Source organism: Tasmannia lanceolata, unplaced genomic scaffold, assembly GCF_043159265.1.
Source record: "Tasmannia lanceolata isolate RefF3 unplaced genomic scaffold, GAP_Taslan_0.1 ptg000024l, whole genome shotgun sequence".
NCBI classification, from domain to species: domain Eukaryota; kingdom Viridiplantae; phylum Streptophyta; class Magnoliopsida; order Canellales; family Winteraceae; genus Tasmannia; species Tasmannia lanceolata.
In genome coordinates this window covers 17,627,561-17,636,903 of record NW_027518701.1, presented here as the reverse complement: position 1 = coordinate 17,636,903, position 9,343 = coordinate 17,627,561, and positions in this window count along the sequence as shown.

Sequence of the window (9,343 nt, the reverse complement as noted above, 5' to 3'; positions counted from 1 at the left end):
CGGCTGGTCTGGGCTAATTAATGTTGTTTATTATGCTATGATTGCTATTATTACCAGGTTGTATACTCTTTAGTTATAAGTCTATCTTTGCTTAGTACTTGATTTGTTTATATAAGAATTTAATGGAAATTTGAGATTGCCTAGTAGCTCTTTTCTGCTCTCTTGGTGGACTAACGCAGTCTTCTAGACTTCTTTAGATACTAGAACCTGTACTAGGAGGCATATTCTGTCTCATTAGGAATTCCTCCTTTGGAGGCAAGCCTCATTTTTAGCTTAACCTCAAAGAGGTTGCTTTGATTTTGATAAATGGTGTACCTTTAGAAGGCATGCTTGGCCTCATTTGTAGAATCCTCTCTGAGATTGCACCTCAATTTGTGCCTCTGTTAATTAGAGACCAATTTGGTCAATTAGTTGTCTTAGCCTTGCTTACCCCTTGCAAGGACAATGATAAGGTTACTTGGAGCCCATCTTTGTGTGTGTTTGGGAGACCCGCCCGGTCTCATTCTCTCGCTAGTTCTCCTCTTTGTGCGTCGTTTGGTTTTTGGGAGAACACCCTACTCGGCTTGGCTTCATACTCCTACCCTTATGGGGTACTGGGCGCACATTTGTTGCACCCTAGGGCTAAGTAGCTGTCCGGTCCGGCTGGGTGTTTTACCTCTGCCAAATGTGCAAATTCTTGTTCCTTTTCTTTTAGGGAGTCTCTGACTCATTTATCCTTTAGTTGGTGTTAGTGGAGTCTTTGACTCATGTTCCTTTTCTTTTAGACAGTCTTTGACTCATCTATCCTTTAGTTGGTATTAGTAGAGTCTTTGACTCATGTTTCTTTCTCTTTTAGAGAGTCTTTGACTCGTCTATTCTTTAGTTGGTGTTGTTAGAGTCTTTGACTCATATTCCTTTTCTTTCAGAGAGTCTTTGACTCACTTGTCCTTTAGATAGCAGTATTAGAGAGTCTTTGACTCGTTTCCTTTTTTTTCTATAGTTGTTTTTAGGAGCTTCTCCTTAGTGTTGTCGTTACTCTTGTTTGTTGGAGACTTGCCCAGTCTCATTGGAGCTTTACCTTCTGGGTCTTAGATCCTTTTTGTCATCTTTGATAGTTAGCTTGCCTGGTTTAGGGGTTTCCCCTGTTTGCCCTAGGGTTTTGCCCTAGGGTTTTGCTTTGTGTGTTCCCTTAGGTCTTTGACCAAAAGGGTGAAATCAGAAATTAAAAATCTAAAAACATCAGAAATTCGAAATCCAAAAACATTTGAAAAGCTTTAAAACCCAAAAACATTAGAAATTTGAAACTCAAAAACATTGGAAAAACTTTAAAAACATAAAAAACATTAAAAAAAATATCAAAAATCTAAAGTGTTGAATGTTTTAGAGGTAGCAATTAGGAGAGTTCGTTCGGAACTACGTTGGCTTGATCCCTTTCAACAGGGTACGTAGTGCAGCTTGGGATCCACATCCCAAGTCCAGCCAAACCTTTAAAAATAAACATTTTAAACCTTTCAAAATTATAAAAATATTCAAACCATTTTCAAAAAGATCTTCCTCTAGAGTTAGGAGTATGTCCTAGCTGTTTAGGTTGTGTTCTAGAGTTAGGAGTTCGTCTTGATTTGTATTGATATGGTGTGTCCTGTCGTGTGAGTGTCCCTAGAGTTAGGAGGCCTCGAGTCGATCGGTTAGACATTTAGTCGAACCGACGGTTAGACTAGGCATATAGTCAGCCCGTGGTTTTCCTTAGGATGCACGGCCTAGTTATACATAGGATGTAGGGCCCACCTGCATTAGTTTAAGGCTAATCAACTTGCATTAGTTAGGGCATATAGAGAGTCCTAAAATTTACAATTTTCTTGAATTCAAATGATCGTGCAAAAAGCTTTTAAAAATCAGTCGAGTCTAGTGGATCGAGTTTAGGATAGCGGTTCTAGATGGTTAGAATTCGTAGTTTAGAATAGGGCATCGAACTACGTGGACTCCGATTCTTCCCGAGGCCGGGATACGTAGCGCAGCTAGGATGGATGGCCATTCTGGTCCGAGTCTAGTCCTGCATTAGAGTTTTAGGATTTGTCTGTTTCAGTCATATATAGCATTGATTTGTGTTTCATGTTTTGATGTGTTTTCTTACTTTCTTGTACTGATACTGTACCTTTAGCTGTAGCTTGCATGTGTATGCCCACCAGAACTTAGACACCCATTAGGTATGTCACTCATAACCTAGCTTTGCTTAGGTGACACATTTTTCATTTCATTTTATATGTTTATTTCTTCATTCTCAGGAAATGCATGCTTACGTAGACGACTCCTGAGTATTATTCCCATTTCACATGATTTTTTTACCCAAACTTCTTTGGAGTTAATGAAAATGGCATAAGAGACCAAGTGCTTGCACTCGGACGAATTGGGGGTGCTCCTCAGACCTTCCCCATTCGTAACCAGGCACGAACCCATATATATTTCTGGTTATCCATTGCACAGAGGATTTGATTTTAGGGTTCCATGGCATATCCATGGATGGCGACTCTGAGTTTATTTCAGGTATGTTTTGGTTTCGAGCCTTGGCTCTGGATCAAAACATATCTCTTTCTTTTTATATCGCCACTCGTGCTATGCTATGAGGGTGGCATCCATTTCGAGAGTTCCTTGGCAGAGCTCTCATTCACGTGGATGATCTAGAGGATGCTGTGGGGACTAGTTTCCCTCACCTCACTACCTCTTCGGATCGGGGTCCACAGGCTGGCGACTCTGCTGGGGATCGTTTTGAAACAATTGCCTAACTCTATAAAAATGCCATTTTTACTAACTTTGGAGAAATTTGAGCTGAAATCATTTTAAATGGGAACTCTATCGTTAGAATCCAGGGGCACCAGATAGGCGCATAATTAAAACGAGGGATTCACACACTACACATCATGCATTATCATATTTATTATTTCTTTATTCGTTTTTCCTTGTTTTTTATTCTTGGCTCCGCGGGATAGATTCAATGCGTGCCCGACTGGGATGTCATTACACCTTGATGGTACTGTTGAATCTATTTCCAAGCTATGCGCCAGAGCTGCAGTCGTAGACATTGGGCGTACTTTTGTCTACAGCAGCCGATGAGCAATGAAGCGTACTATGTATAACATGGGGCGTACTTGTGTTATACATGTTAAGTATGTTTCATACGCATAGTACCCATTAGATTGAGTCCGGAGCCCTACTTTGTTTTATATATTATGTATATACTTACTGACCTAGTGAAATCCGACTAGGAAGTACCCGTGTTTATATAAGTATATTACATTCATATAGGGTCGAACATGTGTTGCTCACACATGTGGAGCCTAGAGTTAGGAGCTTTGCCCCATTTGTAGACTAGGGTAGTTCATTTTATATGGCTACGACACGGTCCTAGTACACTTATCAGTCTGTCTTGAGTCGAGATTTTCTTGACTTAGCTAGATTAGAATTAGGGCTGGTGCCCCTGGTTAGGATTTGTGTATATGTGTATATACCTATATATACTGATCATGTATATTATGGTTCTTCTCTTAGTCAGAGATTTCTTATTCATTTCAATCAGTTGTATCCATCTCGAATTCAGATCTAGATTTCGTCAGTAGATTTTTTACCACCATTACCTTGGCCAGGTTTAGTCCTTGATCTGTTGATTATAGGGTTTGACCCGTTGTTGTATATTCTCAGTCTTTTAGTTGATCACCTTTCTCTGGTAATCATTGTTCATACCTTTGGTTGAGCTGTGGGAATCCTTTGTATAGTCGTTATACTGCCGGATTTTATCCAGAATATTTTTTAGCATAACCGCTATCTCTTAGAGTTAGGAAAGCCATGAGTTTACCTTACCTTACTTCCTTGTCTAGCGTCGTTATGCTGCCGAATTTTTCGCAGAATATTTTGAGCATAACCGTTATTTCTTAGAGTTAGTTAAATCATGAGTTCACCTTGCCTTGACCTTCTTGTATAGCCGTTGTGCTGCCGAATTGTTCGCAACACATGTTGAGCATGATTGCTATCCTTTGGAGTCAGTTTACCTTATCTTGATTCCCATATACAGCTTTGATTAACTTGGAACCCACTTCCAGTGAGAACTTCTGATTTGATCAGTTGTATTTATATCCTTTCAGTTTCATTCGGTCAGTGGCCTGTACATATTGTGCTTGTGGTCACAAATTATTTGTTACCCTTTGATTATGTATCCACTCTTTTGTTATGTCATAAGTTCATCCTGTGTATTCATTGCCCAGTAGGATTAGATCCTTACTTGTTTTGTCTTGAGATCTGGCCGATAGCTCATTTGCTATTCCTATGACCATGGTCTATCATTCTGATCCTTTTGATCGCATAGTTGATGATATTCATCTCCAGATTTAGATCCGGTTTGCGACCTACTTTTGTCATTTTATGGTCGTGGTCTATTGTCTGATCTCTTGATGATCTCTCATCTTTGATGAAAAATTCCATGTCCCAGATTGTATCCTTCCCGTATATTTGATTGTCAAATTCATTCTTATTGTTTACTTAAAGGTTATCTTCTCTCCCTTATCATTCTTGTTCTATCTGAGTGTCAGGTCTGATCATGACGAATAATCTGCTAGACAAGTGGATAGCCGAGACCATTAAATCTTTTCCGCTGAGGTGTGAAGAATGGAGTATCACTGAGCGTTTCATCGGTTCATTTGCTCATCTGAATAGTCGCGGTATAAATTGGAAGTTTCTTCAAGCAGCTGCTAGATGTTGGGATCCTGTTTTTCATGTATTCCGATTCGGGTCTTTTCAACTCTGTCCTATATTTGAAGACTGGTGTGCCTTGTTAGAGCTTCCTCCCGAGGGACTCTGGATCCGACCTTCAAGCACAGACTCCCCTCATGATCTTTTTTGCAAACTTTTTGAAAATAAGATCGTGAAAACTCTGCCCTGCTTAACTGAGAAAAATGTGCAATTTCAAGCTCTCTTTGAATTATTTTCTAAAAACGTCAATCCCACTGACTCCTGTTTTCAGGAGTGTCGACGTAATGCCTTAGTCTTTGCTGTCTTTGCACGTCATGTTCTTCGTAGAGATTCTAGTGCTGCTCCTTTCACCTTGTTGACAATCGTAGATCAGATAAATGAGGGGAGAAATCCTGTCCCTACAATGCTAGCTGAAACCTTTTATGGCTTAGACTTTATTGCTAGTAAAAAGGTGCAGGATAACTTTTTCGGCTGTGCCAAGCTGTTATATGTGTGGCTATGTGAGAAACTCACTATCCTTCAGCCACAGAACCGCATTGAGTACACCCTTAAAAGATTTCATTCCTGGAAGACAAAGATTAAGCAATCTCAGTTTAATGAATGGCACCATTGGTTGCAGACCATAGGAGAAAACCAAATCCGTTGGGTGAGTCAATCATGTCCACAAATTGTTACCAGTACTTGCCCATACTCATTTGTCCAACTTATGAGTTTAGAAAAATCATCTTTCTATGCACCTTTGTGTTTCCCTTCTCAGATTATTGGAATCTTGTGTCCTCCTAAGGTCATCACACCACCTTGTTGTGAAGACCTTACTCCTGATCTCATTACATCCATAGTAGCTGCTTGGAGAAACAAAATCACGGAAAGGAGATCCGCTTTCATGTCTAGGCTTCGAAAGGGAGGAGTATTTGGAGAGCCTGCAAGCCGAAGAGCTCGAATTGGTGAACCATGAGGATCTTTGGATCAAGTTTATCATTTCTTTTATTGTTTTCATTTGTTTTACTTGAATATAATCGGAGTCAAAAATTGTATATCTGATTTCGTTATAGATGAAAATTCAAAGAAAGAAATTTTACTTGATGCATGTTATAGACAGTCAGTAATTCAGAGTTTCATTATTTTTTATGTAACCAATTGCTGGCGTTGTAACCTGTCAAAATGATCAATACAAAGGATGTTTGTTTTTCTTTTCTCTCTATTGGTGCAAACTATCTTATTTCATTTGTCAATCATTTAATCTAGTTTGTTAACTTCCACTCAGGATTCTGAAAGATAGCAACCATCGCTCCCAAAAAGGACTCCCAAGCTAAACCTGCCTGGTCTAGACCTACCTCAGTGTCTAGACTTGTTCGTCATTTTGATTCTCCTGTGTCATCCACAGTACATTTACCTTCTTCACCGGAATCTTCAAACTCCTTTGAAGTAAACCAAATGGCCGATCCAACTGATCTTCTGCTGAGCATGCAAGAGATAATGAAAAACCTCACCCGAGATATGGCGGGGATGAAAGAAGAGATGGCAAACATGAAGACCCAGATAAGTGATAAGACTTCCACCTCTAGACCTGTACTTCAGCCTACTCGTGCTACATCTCCGGAAGCGCGTAGACCTGTTATCTCGCCCTTTGAGGTTGATATAGATGATGCCCAATACGCTGCAGAGTATTGCGCTCCAAAGGTTGATGGAGAAAAAGAGAAATTTGAAAAATTTGAGAAAGAAATGTCCGAAAAATTTAGCAAGATGGCTCATGAAATGGAGCAGATGAAGGTGCAGGGGCCAAAGAAATTTGATGTCTCTGAATTAATACTGTCTTCAACAGTATCTCTGCCGCCCAACTTCAAAGCTCCTGATTATGATAAATATGACGGAACCGGGTGTCCGCGTAACCACATGAGATGGTTTATCATTCTATCCCAGCAGTATGGTCTGAGCCGTGAACAGATGGCGCAGTTGTTTCCGATCTCTTTAACAGGGATTGCGAAGAAGTGGTTCTTGAGGCTGAAGCCGGAAGAGGTGAGAACCCTGGAAGACATTTCTGAGAAGTTGATAGAGCAATTCTCGATGGAAGAAGGCATTGAGGTCACGAAGAGAGACCTTAAACAGCTGAAGCAAGGTCCTCAGGAGACCTTTACCTTCTTCATCAGACGCTGGAGACGCAAATCTGCCCAGCTAAGCCGACCTGTTCAAGCTGAACACTGATGCTTCTCTTGCTACGGACAAAGCTTCCATTGGAGGACTCATCCGAGACTCCGATAGCAACATCTTATGTGCTTTCTCCATTGATCAAGACCCCAAAAGTATTCATGAACTTGAGCTCGAAGTAATTTGCAAGGGGGTTGAGTTAGCAGTGGATCACGGGCTAGATCAACTATGGATTGAATCAGACTCCCTATTTGCAGTAAATTCCATCAACGGATCCTTCAAATGCCCTTGGAGGCTAAAAGTTAAACTCAACAACTTTTACCATATGCTGGGAAATCTGAAAACATGGAAGATCTCTCATATCTGGCGGGAATCAAATGGAGCGGCTGATTTTCTGTCCAAAACTGATTGCCCCATAAAAACCAGTGGGCTGGTCCCCTCCGATTGGCCTCAAGGACTTATGGATATTGTTCATGCTAACTCGAGGGAAGTCCCATATTATAGACTGTAATATATATATATATGAGGAAAAGGATTGTACGCTCGACCGTACCTAAAGTTAGGTACGGTAGAGTGCCAAATCACATGGGTCTCCCATTTTTGGTGGGCATCTAAACCATTCATTTGCAAGGCTCTATCATAGATAGGGTGCATACCAAAAATCAGCACCATTGAATCATCCTAACCCCTCCAAAACTGGAGGGCAAAATGGGCAGATTTGTGGACAAACACTGTCTGTCCATTTGGCCTCCACAAATGAATGGGTTAGGATGATCCTATGGAGCTGATTTTTGGTATGCACCCTATCTATGATGGGGCCTTGCAAATGAATGGTTTAGATGCTCATCAAAAATGCGGGACCCATGTGATTTGGCACTCTACCGTACCTAACTTTAGGTACGGTCGAGCGTACAATCCTTTTCCTCTATATATATATATATATATATATATATATATATATATATATATAGAGAGAGAGAGAGAGAGAGAGAGAAAACAGTTCCTACACATATGTGTAGAGAGTTCTCTACACACTAGCTTAAAATACAGTGGGGCTCCACATTGTTTGGGTGATCCAAGCCATCCATTTTAAAGGCCCTCACATAGATAGGGTGTCTACAAAAAATCAGATCCATAGGATCATCCCAACCTACGATTTATGGAGGTAAAATGGATGTCTTTAAACCTTCACAAATTAGTCCATTTTTTGCCTCCACAGTTCGAATGGTTAGGATGATCCTATGGATCTGATTTTTTGTGGACACCCTATCTATGTGAGGGCCTTAAAAATGAATGGTTTGGATCACCCAAATAATGTGGCCCCCACTGTATTTTAAGCTACTGTGTAGATAACTTATCTACACATATGTGTAGGAACCGTTCTCCCTTAAAATATAGTGGGGGCCCACATTGTTTGAATGGTTGGGATGATCCTATGGATCTGATTTTTTGTGGACACCCTATCTCCGTGAGGACCATTCAAATGAATGGTTTGGATCACCCAAACAATGTGGGCCCCCACTGTATTTTAAGCTAGTGTGTAGGTAACTTACCTACACAAGTGTGTAGGAAATGTTTTCTCATATATATATATATAGAGAAAGAAAACGGTTCCTACACATATGTGTAGATAAGTTATCTACACAGTAGCTTAAAATACAGTGGGGGCCACATTATTTGGGTGATCCAAACCATTCATTTTTAAGGCCCTCACATAGATAGGGTGTCCACAAAAAATCAGATCCATACGATCATCCTAACCATTCGAACTGTGGAGGCAAAAAATGGACTAATTTGTGAAGGTTTAAAGACATCCATTTTACCTCCAAAAATCGTAGGGTTGGGATGATCCTATGGATCTGATTTTTTGTAGACACCCTATCTATGTGAGGGCCTTTAAAATGGATGGCTTGGATCACCCAAACAATGTGGGCCCCCACTGTATTTTAAGCTAGTGTGTAGAGAACTCTCTACACATATGTGTAGGAACCGTTTTCTTATATATATATATATATATATATATATATATATATATATATATATATATATATATATATATATAGGGGAAAGTGATGGTGAGCGGTCGTTCATATAGCTTATATGCGCAATCGATTAATAACAGTTGATTTGAAACGATCCTGGCCATTCCCTGACCTTTTCAGAAACAAAAAAAAAACATATGTTCGACGTTCTCTCTCCCTCTCTCTTTCTCACCCAAAACCAGACGCCATCTCCGACGGAGAAATCTGCCGTCTCTCCGCACGGTGCCATCTCCGTAGCCTTCCACGGCGGTGCCGTCTCTATTCGACGTTCTCTCTCCCTCTCTCTTTCTCGACCGATGCCATCCCCGCACGGTGCCATCTCCGTAGACGCGCCCAAAATCCGTCCTCCCCCTTCCTTCTCGACGGTGAAATCTGCCATCTCCGCACGGTGTTTTCTCCTCCAACGAACCAGGCGTCGTTCTCCTCCCCAGGTAAGTTCT